This window comes from Callorhinus ursinus, unplaced genomic scaffold (genome assembly GCF_003265705.2).
Source record: "Callorhinus ursinus isolate GAN/ISIS: 27379988/994484 unplaced genomic scaffold, GSC_fseal_2.0 scaffold5, whole genome shotgun sequence".
NCBI lineage: Eukaryota > Metazoa > Chordata > Mammalia > Carnivora > Otariidae > Callorhinus > Callorhinus ursinus.
In genome coordinates this window covers 60,266,893-60,283,963 of record NW_027397067.1, presented here as the reverse complement: position 1 = coordinate 60,283,963, position 17,071 = coordinate 60,266,893, and the positions used below count along the sequence as shown (strand labels likewise).

Genomic DNA, 17,071 nt, shown 5'->3' with positions numbered 1-17,071 from the left:
TTGAGAAGGAAGCTTGTCAGTACATTTAGGGTTGTCAGGCTCTTGGAATTTGTTGCACGCTAAAGAATTTCAAGAAATTACAGTGCACCAGAATGCCAATTATTTAAGGAGCAAGCTACAGTTTTCTAGTAAGTAGATTCCTCTTCAACACTAGCCTGTCAAATCAAACCCATCATCTCCAGGTTGCTTATGAACACAGAATCAGGGCACAGAAATATGCATGGTCTACACTATGGTTCTTAAACTTTAGTGTGTCTCAGAATCACCTAGTGGGCCTGTAAAATGCATATCGCTGGGTCTGATCCCCAGAGTTTCTGACTTGGTAGGTCAGGAGAAGAGCCTGAGGATTTGCATTTCTAACAAATTCCCAGGTGATGCTGATGCTGTGGTCTGGAGGTCCACTTTAAGGAATACTGTTCTGTAGTAGTAATATGTTGCTTAAGTCGTATTACAGCTTTGTGAATTATTTCACCTTTGTCATAGAGTGTAATTTTCCAATGATGAGGATACTTGTGTCCACCAAATGTAATTATTTTTCACCCCAGATAATACTTGATAAACACAAACCGTTATTAGCCAATACCCTTTCTACATCAGCCACAAGACGTATTGAGATGTGTTACTTGCTAGGTACATTACAGCATCATCGAGATGGTCATAACTCTCTTTAATAATTATTAGATCCCAGTTATGCTCTTCTGAGCATATCCTTTAGGTGCTATGCTTTGGTTGGTAACTGGATTTCCTAGGTGGAGGTGTGAGAATCTGCATTTCTCATTTGCAAACAGCTTACAAACCATCTCCTTAAGATGAGGCTAGTTCTCTGATGGGCAGTGTCTTCTACTACAGGTTCTTGCACTTGCTTCAATTCCAGAGGGTGGCATTTTCCCTGACCTTATCCTCCAAATCAAGTAGGGTGCACTTTTTATAGCTTTTCATGTACAGTTATGGCAAGTAATGATATCTCACATTTATTTAGAGCTTATTATGTATCAGAAGTTACTCTAGGCGCCATGCATGTATTAACTTATTTCATCTTCACCACAACCCTATGAAGAATGTACTTTTATTAGCCCTACATTAAAGATGAGAAAAATGAAGCCGAAGAGAGGTGAAGTAGTTTGCTTAGGGTTTTGATAATACATGGGCTCAATTTCAGCTGCTCTCGGTTCACCAAGCCGTCTCTACACTGTGGGCTCTACCATCTGAAATGTGCCTCTGCAATGTCATACAAAGGCTCTATATAAATTAGTGCTGCTTACAAGGGAACTCTTTCTCTGCTTTCTTAGGAGGGAAAAGTATAGGAAAAACATTTTAGGTCTCTTTCTGGCCTCCCTTTCTCTGTAGAAGCCATTTCAGTGCATCCTTGCTGGTGTCCAGCTATTCCTGTAATTGGTTGGTGATGATAAAGTTAAATTCAGGATGTGTGTATGGGTGGTGAATTAGAAAGCCTAATTGTGGCCCTACGTCTGAGAAAAGTATCTTTGGTTAGGTTCGCTAGTAGAAGAGCCTGAGGCAGGAATTTGAGTAAATACGGTTTATTGAGAGAGTGTGTTCTTCAGGAAACCCTGTAAGGGAGCAGGGAAGGAGAATAGGGAAAGGGAAGGAGCTGAGCAAGGAAAGATGTGGCCTCAGGTCAGGTTCACCTGCACCACAGGGGAGGGGCCCAGTGCATAGAGACCACAGTGAAGTTACTTCTCCTTGAGATAGGAGGGCTGGGGTAGGGTGGAGGGAGGGAGTGATGGGCTTGTAACTTCTCAGGTGAAGTGACCCCATCAGCTGAGGATAACTCTTAGGGGGTCATCTATTTAGCAGTCAACCTCACAATAGCTGAGGGTGTGTGCCCTGAGCCCTAAAAGGCATCTGGCTGTGGTACCAAGCTCTGCTTTCAAATTTAGTTTTAACAGAAATAAATATTTTTATCTTCCGTTTGACCTCCATATCTACTCTTCATTGGTGAGAAAAGAGATGTGATTATCACTCTGAAACCCCAGCAGTAGGCAACCAAGCTTTACTCTGCGTTAATACCAGCTTGAGATGGTTTATTTATAGAATAATCACACCTTTACTTAAGCTTTTCATTATAGCACTATAGGACTGAGTTTTTCTAGAAGAAGGAAATGAAAATAATAATTTGTATGCTTTGGTTATTTTTTTTTTCTTACTAATAAATGAAGGGTATGACTCCTGGTTGTGTATTATAAAAAAGAAAACAAGAGAAGTCAAAGTAAACATATAAATGGTACTTTTGGCTAATGTTGAGATTGCTCCAGCCATGAAGCCTCCAACTTTTGTAACATATTGGAGAATATCAGGTTTTGGAGAAGGACAGAAATAGGTTCAAATGGTGACTGTACCTCAGTAAACTGTTGTTTAGGTAAATCACTTAATCTCCCTGAGCTTCATTCTCTTCATTTGTTAGATTGTTGGGAGACTCCAGATGTACCTAAAGCTTCTCTAACAAGTGCCTGACATATAGTAGATGCACAAAACATTGAAACCACTCCTTCAGTAAAGATTTATTGCCTGTGCTATTTTAATAGATGCTGAACAACCCACTAGGCACTGAGGCTATCAGTGTGGATGTGACCCAGTTCTTTGCCCCCAAGAACTCTTAGTCTAGTGAGAGAAAGAGACACATGAGTAAATAATTAACAGTGTTAAGTGGGACAAAAGAGGTGTAGCTTTGGGAGACCAGATGAAGAAATAATTGCCTGAGGGGCAGACCAGAAAGTCTCTGCAGGGGAGGAAAAAATGGAGTTGCATTTCACAAGATGGAAACAAGCTTTCTAAAGGGTAGAGGAAACTGCAAGGCAAGGATGAACAGAAAGGCTTGTAAACATGATGTACAGTCATCAGCAAAGAAATGTAGAACAAGGGCTGTCTGAAAACCCTGCTTTTGGCCAATCTGATGTTCATACCTGTTGCTACAAATCAATATCCACACTCCATTTTAGTCCTATAAACTTTTGAACTGAATGATTATGTATGACACCATTTTCCTATTCCCAAACAGGATTTCTGTAGATATCAATAAACCATCAGTAAATGATGAAAATTATGATGACACATTAGTTTGAGTATATTGGAAGCAGCAGAGGTGTGTCAAAAAATTGATTATGCATATTTTGTTTAATTTGCATTTACTAAGATACAGCTTAAATGTAGTAGAGACCAAATATTTCCATGAATATGATATTGAATCTTTTTAAAGGGAAGAAATTTTTTGTATATTAAATAGTGATTCCTAATATATCTATGCAAGTCAATACTTTCAGTTTAGGGATAGTTTAATCTGAGAGGATTATGGCTTTAAGATCTTTTAATTACTAAGGAGGAACAAATATGTATTGAGCACTTACCAAATACTAGATACATTATAGTATCATTCAAGCTTTTCAACATGCTTGGGAGGTAGAAGGAGCAGTCACTACTGTTTGCCTACCTACCCTCTACACTCCTCCTTACTAAAAAAACTCTACTTTGTTCAGATGTATGGTGGTATAGACCCCTTTCCTAGCCATGGGTGATGAATGGTGATTCAACCACAGTATCATGTCCTACTAGTGATTGGTTTAGAGGTGAACATATGACCCAGCTCTGGCCAATGGGACCTAAGGAAACATCTGCTGGGAGCTTCTTGGTAAGATTTTCCTCTTGGTGAAAAGGCAAATATGCTGCACAAGAGAAAGTGCTTTTCAGCTCCTTCCAGCTTTGGGCATTTTTCATGTGAGCATATAATTCTTGGAACCATTGTAGCCATTTTGAGATCATGGTGGGGAACCAAGAAAATTGCAGAGAAACCAATTTCGTTTCTGAATAGTTGAGCTACAGAATCAATATCTGGAACTGACTATCTCTGGACCACATGGTATATTAGAAAAATAAGCCACAGTTTTTGAGCCAATTGTAGTCAGGCATTCAGTTAGTTACTTGCATCCAAAAGCATCCTAATTATGTATTCCCATTTTATAGGTTAGGTCACTGAAGTGTAGGGAGTCCAAATCATTTATTCGAGATCTTTCTCATATGGAGCAGGGAGGCAAAACCAGGTCCGTTGGAATCCAAAGCCCAATCTCTGTGTCCTATAAAAAACAAGTTGAGGGAAGTGTCTTTTCTCTTCCTCACATATTGGACATTATTTCATTCATTCTTCTTCCCTCCGGGAATTTTCAGAAACTGCCAAGTCAAGTACCAGGGTAACACAGAAGCTCAAAAACACATGGATGTTCCATCCACCAACTTTACTGTATATTAGTTAATGGTTACCGTTTATTGACAGTTTGATATATGCTTTGTGCTAAGTACTTCGCCTGCATTATTTTGGTCTCTTAATGACCTTGTAAGGTAAGTTGTTTTGAATGAGGAAAATGCATTTCTGAAATGTTAAACAACATGTCCAAACTCATACGGCTCATAAGTGGCAGAGCCAGGATTCAAACCCACTTTTACTAGTGTTTTTGACCACTGTGCTATACTTTGCATATCCCTTGAATCCTGTTCTACCATAAGCCATCTCTGAAAATCCTAAGAAAATAAACAGTTTTCCCAGTTTCTTTTCTACTTTTACAAGGCAACCACACTGCCAATAGAAGTTTCTGCAAGAATACATTTTTACTTTTGCCAAGACAAAAAAGGAATTAACTTAATATGGTGCCCAGCTGTTTGCCAATAAATTATAATATCTTAGGTTGGAAGAGATTGTAGAAACCATCTTTTCCAGATTTTCCTTCCCAGATTGGCCTCCTCAAGCAGAGGTTATTCAACCTTTGTGTAGAAATTCCACTGATCCTGCAGTGGCTTGCTTTGACATAGCTCCAGCTTTTAGAGAATTTTTCCTTTTTATTAATTTTCTTTCTTTCTTTTTTTTTTGGTAATATTTATTTTAGAGTTTCTAGGTCAATTGTCTGTACAAGTACAAACTTTGACATCACAAAGATCTAACATGGAATATTGTTTATTTTTGCTTCATTCCAGTTTTGCTCATGATTAAAATGGGGAAGAGAATCTCTAATAGTGTGGGGGTCAAAATAGAGTTTAAAGGAGAGGCTCACATTTCCAAGGGAATCTGAGTAGGTTGGTTGATTGCTACTTTAAGGGTAAAACATTTGGAGCAGTGACATCATAGGCTATTGGGCAGGAGGTAGCTTGCCGCACCTTGTCTTAGGTGCCCTTTTGTGCCTAAGGGCCAGGAGCTACGTGGTAGGATGTTCTATTTTAAGAGTATGCCATAGCGTAGCTCCTTAGAGACTGTATGTGTGGCAGTTACCTTCAGAAGGGGGCTGCAGGCATGGCAGTAACAGAGAGTAAAAGAATCTCATCTGTTACCCAGACCGATTTTGAAATATAAGTGCTCAATAAATGTAAGTTCATTTGAATTTTTTCTTCCTCTGCTTGCAAACCTTTCAAGTTCTTATGGACAGCTGTCACTCAATTCACTTCAGCAAATGCCCGCTGAATGCTTACTCTGTTTGTCTCATTTTTCTAACTCTGCAACAACTACCCCAATGTAGGGATTGCATCTTCCCGTTCTTTAGTCTTGTCTGATGGCCCTTAGATAATGGTAGAAGACATGCCTTCAAAGTTTGACCATCACCCCAGTTGATTCTAATATACCACCACACTGAAATTTTTGTTCTATGATGAGGGAAGCAGAATTATGTCACCAAGTTATTTTTTGGTCCCCACAGTTTTTAATAACCTTCATTGGATGGTGAAGGGTTGCAACTGTTAAATTTAATAATAAATTTAATTGCATTGGGGGAGTTTGGAGGATCAGGTCATACAAACAGTGATTGACTGGCTCCCTGTCCTTCTGCATCTCCTGTTGCCCCAGTTGAGACAAATGCCCTAGGCTAGCTTAGCCTCTAGGCTAGTTGTCCTCCAAGTTTAGTGTGCATAAGAATCTCCTGGGGAACATTTTGCAGTCCTAGATGTCATCCCCAAGGATTGCGATTCAAATGGAGCCTCAGAATTGACTTTTTAAAACGATAATCCTCACATAAGATCATCCTTTTGAGAAGTAGACAAGTAGGGAAAATTTAAGAACCCTTCGATTATCAACATGAAAGTAACCTTACTGTGGGCTCAGCGATGGCCACCTTCTTGGCTTCGGACTCTGGGCTTTTATTTCTTCTTTGTGAGAAAATATTTGCCTTTTACCCCAATGTTGGGCCTTGCCTTAAAACCACTCCCTCCCCACATCTCTCAGAAACTGGGGCTTTGGTGCTGTCGGTTACAGCTGGGTCCATGTTCTCATGGACTCATTTAAGATAGGGATTTCTGGACCCAGAATAGGGTAAGGCTCAGTAATTGGTCAGGTGAAGGTGACAGAGGAAGAATATCTGATTTCGTGGGGCATCTCTGCTGTGACAAAGTTGAGCTAGAAGTTCAGTTACAGGCACCATTCCTAAAGTTGTCATCCTTGAAATTTTTCTTCATTATTCTATAACCTTTTGGGTTCCTAACTCCTTTTATCCTTATTTTTGGTTTCCTGATTCTGGTTTTTGAATCTGTAAAATCCCCGTTCTGACTCCTTGGCCTGACCCCACACCACTCCTAGATTATGATCTAAGTCTAATATTCTATCATGTATTTCTACTGATAACTGATGTAACGATAATTAGGGTGATAATAATAATATTAATAAATAGCTATAGAGTGCATATTATACATTTACATATACTTTGTCATTTAATCCTTACAGCAAACATAGAAAGTAGGTGCTGTTCTTTTTTGGTATTATTTATTTATTGCATCTCAAATTAGCCACTAATAAGTAGGAAGCTAATATTTCTTTTTTTAAAAATTTTATTATGTTATGTTAATCACCATTCATTACATCATTAGTTTTTGATGCAGTGTCCATGATTCATTGTTTGCGTGGAACACCCAGTGCTCCATGCAGTACGCGTGCTATTCTTATCCCATCTTTTAAATAAAGAAACTAACACACAGATAGGTTAGAGTTATACGGGTGTTAAGTGGCAGAACCAGAACTGAGATGCAGGCTGTCTGACTTCGGGAGCTGTGATCTCATCAGGTGCATTTCATTATTCACTTCCATCTCTACCATGCCCTCCACTGCTGACCAAGTGACAAAAAAAGTCTCTGAAGAAGCCTCCTTTTCTTTTAATGTATGATAACTTATGGAGGTAGGGGACTAAAGTTCCCCCAAATTCCTCCCTGGAACTCTGGGAACATTTAATTTCAACAGTATTTACCCCAAAAGAGCATTTTTGAAACCGTGACACTCCCTGTTATCTCTCCTAACTAATGAGATCATCCCAATGATTCTGGGGGGCTAGTTGCATTTATCAGTGGCGCCTTTGTTGCACAATTTCCATTTTTGCTCTTGAAGATACAATAATAGATTTATGCCTGATGGACTGTGATGTGGTTTGCATCTAAGAGAAAAACAATTCTTTCCAAAAAAATACCATATCCCCAAATGATTTCATAATTGCAAACAGTGTTGACGAGCTCTTTGGCTTAAATAAGTTTATAACATATTTGCTGTGTTTTTGTGTAGATATGTTTTGATGTGCTTGCTAAGGAAAAATAATTAAAACCCCTCTGCCATTTCTAATTGAGAAGAAAGAAATGCAACCCATTAGTTGATGTCTACCATAATAAGATTTTTTTTCTCCCTCATTTCATTCCAGATTTGTTTCAAGGATTAACTTGCGTTAAATAGTTTCAGGTCTGAACGTCAGCCATGTTTCTCATTATTGGAGATCAAAATGGCTTAATTCCCTTTGTGTGTTGGTGCCACTAAAACACAAGGAAATCTTAAAACTACAAACTTCTGATAGAAGCACCACATTTTCCTCGTCAATCTGCCCAGCAGAGCTTGTATTTTTTCTGCATTAAAGGCTGGAACAGTGCTTTGTACTGACAAGTCTCAGGGTTTTGGTGTTATGCACAGGCTAGGCAAGACACTCTGTATCTTCAAGTATGTTGTTGTGAACTTTACTTTTTAATGTTCTTTAAATCAAGTATTGTGTTTGATCTTTAAGCAGAATGTGGCCATCCATTTGTTGGGATGGTAAGTACTATCATCTAGGTTAATCCCGGGGCCTTTGGATTTAAACAGATCTGACTTTAAATCTGATTCTACCACTGGTTATATAATGGGGCCAGTTTTGGAAACTTTCCTCATCTGTAAAATGGGCTAATGTTATACCTACTTATTGGCTGTAGAAACTGTACAAGATACAAGGCATGTTAAGCAATTGATGAGCAAAGGAAGACATGTTGTTAAATGCTCAGTTAGTTCTATTGTATGTTACCCTGTTGTGTTGAAAGACAAAAGATTGGTTTCAAAGGCTTCAAGATTCTTTCCAGCTCTATCATTTCACTGTGACATTGCTAGATTTGGTATCTGGTTGATTCAGGCTAAGCAATTAGACGCTAAAGGAGAATTGTTGGGTCATAGGAAAAAAGGACAGTAAATAGCAAACCTTTTCTCTGCTTAAGATCTGAACCAATTGAGAGACCAAAATGTCACTCTTACGACAACCGAAACTGAAAGTGAAGACGGGGACCTGCGTCTATGGCTTCCTCACAGAGAACCCCTACAGGAGGCAGGAGTTCCACCCTTGCAACTGGCCCGGGGCACTGGTCTCATTCTAAAGGAGCAAAGGACATGTGTTTCCTCCTGACAGCTTGCTCTCAAGAGGACATGACAGAGCTCAACTCCACTGCCAGTCAAGGAGGAGGGAGGGGGGTGAGGGGCTAGAGTGGAGCCAGGGACATCATGCCATTGATCACCCTCCACCTGGAAGGAAACATCAGGAATGGGAATGAGTGCTCCCCCTGACAGGACAGGACTGTCTACTCTAATGTCTATAGAGTTCAAGAAACAGGCGGCCCAGGTTTCACTCTGTGAAGACACAGTTTGTGGAAATAGATTCAGATGTTTTAGAGACATTTTACTTTACTTGCAAGTTAAACTGGTTCATATCAGTGAGCTCCCTCTTTTCTTCTGAATCCACAGAGTCCTAGGAACTTAGTATCCATGTACAAAGTTAGGCATTGAAAGGATCTTCCCTCAACTATGGTCTCCTCCATCTTTCCCCAACTACTTATACCATTTATGACCCCAACAGTGAATCTTAAATGAACTGCTTCAAAGTCTTCATACTAAAGTAACTGATGGGATAGTATTAGCAGCCATACCATTGATAATGAAGTCAGGGATAAAGGTTCAATTTCAATAGGCTTTAGCTTTAAGTAGAGGTAAATTGTTTTATTACAAGATTTGGCACCCTTGCCCTTGTCCAGCTGTTTAACAAATGTTTGTCCCTGGTCACCAAAGGAACCAGACTAGAGGGTGTAGATAGCTGAGTGTGAGCCATAACTACTACTGTTAAAACAACTCAAAGCACATGTCCTACTGACGGGTGTGGAGATGGCAAGCAGTATTTGCAAAATGCAGACAGTCTGAGGTATGTTTTCAAGTTGTGCTTTGCAGGAGGTCTTAGGCACACAAACATTTTCAGAGTTTTAGAATCCTAACATATGCATGAGTAGAGGGGTCCCACATGTACTAACTCCTCCTTTTCTATGCCATCACTTGGAGGGTCTTCTCAAGATCAGGAGCCTTTGCCTCTGTGCTGAGGCTCTCCTTTTACTACTTTGATTATAGCACTGATATTGTTGCTTTTTAATTTTTTTTAACCTGTTTTGACTTTTTCACTAGGCTGAGAAGTCTGGGGGAGCAGGGTTGATGTTATCTTACCTCATAGTTGTTTCAGAGCACTAAGCACAATGTCTGACCCATGGGAGGGGCTCAGCCACTCTTGTTGAATTGAACTGAGTGAGTTTGATTCCTAAGGCAGGCAGGGGAGTGCAGGCATTCTGGGTTGAGTTCTGGTTTTGTTCAGATGACACCTCTAAGTCATGTGACCTTGTTTTTCTTCTAGACACAATCTGCAGACTCAAATGGAGTTTTCAGGGGCCTCCAAGATCCCTGAGAAATTAGTCTCGCTAACCTTGTTTGGCTGAACTCCACTGCCAATATACAGGAATACCTAGGCTCGGGGCTCTCAATTCCCCAATGTAAAGAGTCTGACTACATCCACTCCTTGCATCCTCTGCTGTGTCAGTCTCTGTGATTGGTTCCTAGTCTTTCAAGGCAGACCAAAACTGAGACTCAGGCACAAAATTTAAGGGGGGCACCAGAACACTCAGTAATCAAGATAAATAATATTTTAATGAAGTATTCTGAAAAATCTGAATTAATGCGAGTGTTTCATGATGAACAAAATATCAAAAGTTTAAATAAAGACATTTTCGGTGTTCTTGATTTTCCTTTTGCATTCAGATAGTACTTTCTTGCTTCACTCTCCTCACCTAATCTTGGCCCTGGAAAAGACAGAACCGATAGGAAATCTCTTTGGCCATGGCTTTCTGGATTTTCACCATTTGATTTTTTTTTTTCTTTTCATATTGCGGGGAAGGTGTTATGGGCTTCAGGTAGTACTGAAAGGTAAATGTATAAACGGTCATAAAAAAAGGAAGCAGTTGTCAAATCTGAAGCATCTATATGAGTAAAGATTTAGCAGGGAAAATGTTGCATATTTAATAACTGAAAAACGGAAGATTGAAATAAATAACATTTAATAACATTCAGCAGTATGACCACAATATTTATTTCTTAGATGGATTTGTATGGCTCCACTTTAGTTTGCTTTGTCCTTAACGAATTGATTTTTTAAAAGAGCTTTTTCTTAAATTGTCTGGATTTCCGTTAAGCAGTACAGAATGCCGCTATATGCAAAATTACTTTAAATGAGAGCAAATGCGTATGAAATCAGCAAACTCTCCAACTGTGCCCTTCTTCCCTACTGGAAGAGCTTTCTTCATTTACATAGGAGAACATGAAGCCAGAAAAGAGGAAAATACAAACATGAAATCTCCAAGAGCCTTTTGGAAACGCAGCAGAAAAACACAACACTTAAGTGAGGGAAGCCAAGTGGTTTTTGAGTTTGCTGTGAAGCGGCAGCTTTAGGTGGAGAATGACCTTCTGGGGAACGTCGGGTGGCTCTGGCTGGAAGGCGAGGGGCTGCCATTTTGCAGTCTGTGGATGAGAGAGAAGGGGAAAAGATTGTGTAATTGTAGCAAAGCATCTTGAAACTTTTTAGTTTCATTTGTTTCCCAACAGGAAAACAAAGTGCTGAAGAAGCCTTACAGAGAAGGGGAAGCCTCAGGCAGTTTTTGTCCTGTGGAGGCACAGCTGAATCGGTATCACAGCCTTTCCCAAGTGTTTTTCTTTGGCTCTTTTTACCTGGTGCCAACCATATACAACAAAAGTAGAAGAAAGCTGCTTGACTGGAACCAAGTCGCAGTCAAAATGCTGAATTTGTAGCACTGGGCGTGTCCGACATGCTTATAAGTGGCCCTCCCTCCCCACCTTCCATCACACAAATTCTGGAGGTTCAGGATGCACGCAAACTTTCCTGCTGTGCTGTTTGTTGGAAGGTGTAAAATCTTGCCTCACAGAGTCTGAAATGAGATGCAAGTGGACCCAGTACCAAAGACCAAATTTCTATCCCCTTTCACCCAGCCACAGAAATCACAGATGTGCTCGAGTACCCTTTTCTTTGGAGGAGTCACCTCAGGGCTGTTTGCACATTAGAAACATCTAGGGAGCTTTAAAAAAATCCTGATGCCAAGTCCCCACTTCAATCCTATTAAATTAGATGCCCTGAAGGTGGGAGCCATGTATCCAAAATTCTTTAAGAGCTCCCCAGGTGATGGTAATATGCAGCCGGGGTCCAGGAGTCCTGACCCGGGGCTCTTGATCCCACAAACAGCCCTTTTCTTTCCTCTGGGTTGACTTTCTACCCCAATAGCTCCCTGGTCTCCATCAGTGGAAGCTAAGACTGCCTTTCAGTTTAATTCACTTCAGTTACATACAATTCAGTTCAATAAATGTTTACTCAACTGCTTCTCTACCTTTGATTTCTGATTGTGTTTCCCAAATAGGAGGGCAGAGATACTTGAAGTTATCTCATTTTTTGAGAAGCATATATTTTTTTAAACTGTTAAATGCAGATAATAAATTTCTCAAAATTATGCATTGAATTGGCACTTCAAACTTTTTCTGACACTCAAAGCTCTGAACAGATATATGTTTGTATATATGTAAAACATCCATCTTTTATTGTGTTCATTTATTCAGTGCATGTTATTAAGTATTGATGAGCTGGGATAAATAAGACAGAGTACTTAGGTTTTGAAGAGTTACCAGGCTAGTGGGAGACATGAAATGTGAACAAGAAATTCAAGTACTGTGAACTGCTAAAGCTAAAAGAGGCATGTATAAAAGGATGTTTCAGATGAATTCAGAAGAAGAAATTGTGCCTGGCAAGGCGGAAAGGCTTACAGAGGAAATATACAAGAGTAGCCATTCTCCATGAAGGATTTCAGGCGATGGGAGGAGCATGTGTAGTGTTTGAAGGTTAGAATTAAATGTTTGGCTGAAATCAGGAGACATAGGAGGAGACAGGGAAGGAACTTGAAGGCTCTTAACTATCTTTAGAGCTTTATCTGTTGGACCAGTGTTTCTAAAGCACTTTTGACTCATGGCTGACTCAAATTGATGAATTAGCGTTAACTCTTGGGTGTGCAAAGGTTGAGAGAACCCGCCAGGTGGGATAAGGTAACAGCTGGCCTGCTTCTGGAAAGTGATGGACAAGCCTGTGAGGAGGAGCTAAGAATTTAGGCTCTAAAATTGGATCAACCTGGGATTTCATACACTAACTGTTGGAACCTTGCACAAGTTCCTGAACCCAACTGTTAAAGTGAAGATACTCCATGCTTACCTCGTAGGGTTTTTTTTTTTTTTTTTTGAATTTGTTTTGTTTTTAATGAAGGCTCATTGTACTAGGTACTGTATAAAGTGCTTAAAAAACTGCCTGAACTTAGGAAGCGTCAATAAAATGTAGCTCTCCCAGTTGAGATACTGAATTTTCTCCTTGCAGTTTCCTTTAATTTTTATTTGTGTATGTTTGTGTTTCCCATCGTACCTGGCGTTCATCCCAGTACATACTCAAAGACCATCACACTGACTGATTATAAATATAAAAAGATTTTTCGGAAGTAGTCAACTAAATCACCATCAAGAAACAACACAGGGGGCACCTGGGTGGCTCAGTCGTTAAGTGTCTGACTTCAGCTCAGGTCATGATCCCAGGGTCCTGGGATCGAGCCCTGCATCGGGCTCTCTGCTTGGCGGGAAGCCTGCTTCTCCCTCTCTCACTCCCCCTGCTTGTGTTCCCTCTCTCGCTGTGTGTCTCTCTGTCAAATAAATAAAATCTTTAAAAAAAAAGAGAGAGAAAAGAAAACACAGTTCTAGAAAGTTCTCTGATAGGCTTATCTGAGTCTCTTATCTATAGGTTAATACTGAAGTCCTCTGTGTCTCTGCTTCCAAAATTAAAACCACCAAAAAAATTACCAGGTGGAGTCCACCTGCAATATCTAATCTGATCTCTCCAGGCTTGCTCATTATCTTTACATTTTAAGACTAGGTGAGGAGGGTGATATTTGAGAAAGATTGAAGAATGCATGGATTTTTTTTTTTTTTTTATGGCTGAGAATAGGCATTCAGGCAGTGAGATTAATATATGTAATGGTAAAAAATATATATATGTAATGGTATACAGATATATTTAGGAACAAAAAGTAGTAAAATAGTTTGTTTTGTTGGAACACAGGTTGCATGTACAGGAAACGTAGAGAAATAAACCTCAAAATTTAGGCTGAAGCTACAAGGGTCCTCTTTATCGATTCTGTCTTGAGAATGAAAACTTCGAAAATTTATGTACATCCTATAAAATAGCTGACATCTCTTTGAAAACGTGGCTCCAAATTTCTTTTAAAATAATTTTACCTCACCTTTTATTCTGTTATTTTTATTTCTCTTTGTGTTTATTTATTTTTTCTCTTGTATCTTATTGAGGACATTTGTGACAAGGTCCCAATCTTGACTAGCTAAGAGTTCATCTGCTTCCGATGCCTGTTCTTGTACCACCTAAAGTCACAATCTGTTCCTGGAAGAATATAGTCATTTGCACAATAACCAATTGTGATGTGAAAAAGGGAGGGTTATAACATCAATTGGGGTATGAGCGGCTGGCAAGGAAGAAGTCTGACAAGGCACAGATCCTGTTTCTGTACATATGTCCTTAATAATAATGAAGGGATGGGGGCAAATTATGCTAGAAGGGAGCAGAGTCATTTTTGAATAGCTAGTTTTCCGAGGGAGTACATATGATGTCAGCAATTAATTAAGGCCCTAAATTCTGTTTTTCTATAAAAATCCTATTTTAGTTGCGGTATCTTTGACGCATCTGCTGGCATAAGCAGGATATATGCCACAAATAAAAATTCAAAAATATCTCTTTCTTGTAGAACTTGGAAACAGAAATTCTGAAATTGAAGGAAACCTACATAGCATCAGAAGGATCCCCAGATCCTTTCTAAGATGGAGGGCAGTGAAGTCCATGCTAAATCCAAACACCCTAAGTGGGGGCCCTGAGGAGTTTGATATGGGAGGGAAGACAACTCCAACAGGAATCAGGTCCAGGATTTATAACTGGACAGTTTCAAATACATGTTGGATGAACCTTCAGTGGTAAGGGCATTTCTGGAAGAAATGGTAAACAATTCCAAAAGTGAAGAATTTATCTCAACCCAGATAATGACAGTAAGAACTTCAAAGTTTCAAGATACTGGTAACAGAGGGTAGAAGGTTGACAGGATCAGGCATTGCAAAGTCCTGTTTTCCAACTTTTACCTAAAATGAGGACCAGTGGGTTGTAATTAGGTCCCAGGTGGCCTCTTTCAAAATAATCTAAGGTACATCTAGAATGATAGGTTATTTGAGCTGAGCGGGACTTGATTGCACATTGCGGCCAATCTCCTAATATTTTATGAGGAAATTGATGTCCAGTGATCTCTTAGCCAATTTCTGTCAGAGCCAAGGGCAGAATTATGGTCTTGTAAGAGCTTTGTCTGGGTCATTTTAATGTCCAGCCCTCTCTTTATACATAAATCCCAAAAGTATCCTAAAACTTAGCTTGGTGAGTCCCAAGGTAGGAGTAAGGAGGAGTGGGCATGTTACATGACTGCTGTGGAAAATCTGACATGTCAGTGTAAACTACCAGGAACAGCAAGTAGCCAAAAATCACAAGGAGAGTCCAAATAGTGCTGTGGCCAATTCAGTCCAGTTTTTCTGGTCAGTTTCAAGATCTGGGGGAAACAAAACAGGGATTTTTGTTTGGAAATGGAGAACAGAGTTGAGAATTTCCTCAAAAGCAGAGGAGGGAGGATCCTTCTAAGTCAAGGCAGTAGAAATGAAGGGAAGAGAGCTCAGATGTCCAGGAAGTGAGACAGCCAGAAGAAAGACAGGGAAGCAAGTCCCAGGCTGGCCAGCTGCTATGGAAGGTCTGGTGGTAGTGGTGATGGTGGTGGTGGTAAGAGAGGGCTTGAGACTCTCAGGAAGAATGAGAATAGACAGAGCCATCTGGGGGTGTCGTGGGTTACAGAAGTAAGAGGCTGTCTCTGAGAGTACTGGCAAAGCATCTCAACTTCATCCTTCAGTCATACCCACTGGTGGGATAAGAACTTGCTAATGGGATATGAACCCAATGATTTCTTGTTGATTCCACAGGAAGGAGAAAAAAATCAAAGTGTTACAGGTCAAAGTTCTTTTTATGAAGTAACTCCGAAAATGCCCATAAAAGACTTCTGTTCAGTGAGGGAGACATATCAAGGAAATACAGAGCTGGAAGATCTTTTTCCTCACTATTAAAAATGGCATTTAAAACATTTGTCTCTTGATCTCCCCACTCCATTATAATAACACACAGTTAAAAATCATCTTCAGACATCTTCATTATCAAAAAATGTCTCAGAGAATATGCGGATGGACAGGATCTCTGCAGAAAATATTAAAAATGAAGAGCCAGACTATTACAAAGCTGTCATCATTAAGACAGTATGGTACTGGCACAAAAACAGACACATAGATCAATGGAACAGAATAGAGAGCCCAGAAATGGACCCTCAACTCTATGGTTAACTAATCTTCGACAAAGCAGGGAAGAATGTCCAAGGGAAAAAAGACAGTCTTTTCAGTAAATGGTGTTGGGAAAATTGGACAGCCACATGCAGAAGAATGAAACTGGACCATTTCTTTACACCACACACAAAAATAGACTCAACATGGTTGAAAGACCTAAATGTGAGACAGGAGTCCACCAAATCCTAGAGGAGAACACAGGCAATGACCTCTTCGACCTCAGCCGCAGCAACTTCTTCCTAGAAACACCTCCAAAGGCAAGGGAAGCAAGGGCAAAAATGAACTATTGGGACTTCATCAACATTAAAAGCTTTTGCACAGCAAAAGAAACAGTCAACAAAACCAAAAGACAACCGGCAGAATGGGAGAAGATATTTGCAAATGACATATCAGATAAAGGGCTAGTATCCAAAATCTATAAAGAACTTAATTAAATTCAACACCCAAAGAACAAATGATCCAATCAAGAAATGGGCAGAAGACATGAACAGACATTTTTCCAAAGACGACATCCAAATGGCCAACAGACACATGAAAAAGTGCTCAACATCACTTGGCATCAGGGAAATCCAAATCAAAACTTCAGTGAGATACCGCCTCACACCAGTCAGAATGGCTAAAATGAACAAGTCAAGAAATGACAGATGTTGGCGGGGATGTGGAGAAAGGGGAACCTTCCTACACTGTTGGTGGGAATGCAAGCTGGTGCAGCCACTCTGGAAAACAGTATGGAGGTTCCTCAAAAAGTTGAAAATGGAGCTACCCTATGACCCAGCAATTGCACTACTGGATATTTACCCCAAAGATACAAATGTAGGGATCCAAAGGGGTACGTGCACCCCAATGTTTATAGCAGCAATGTCCACAATAGCCAAACTATGGAAAGAGCCAAGATGTCCATTGACAGATGATGAATGGATAAAAAAGATGTGAGATATCTATATCTATATCTATATCTATATCTATATCTATATCTATATC

General features: G+C 39.8%; 1 long non-coding RNA gene across 1 annotated transcript in view; it reads left to right on the top strand.

Moving 5' to 3' along the window:
• LOC141372757 (uncharacterized) overlaps positions 1–17,071 on the top strand; it is a 191,407-nt gene that overhangs the window by 5,126 nt on the left and 169,210 nt on the right. The gene's annotated exons all lie outside the window — the stretch shown is intronic.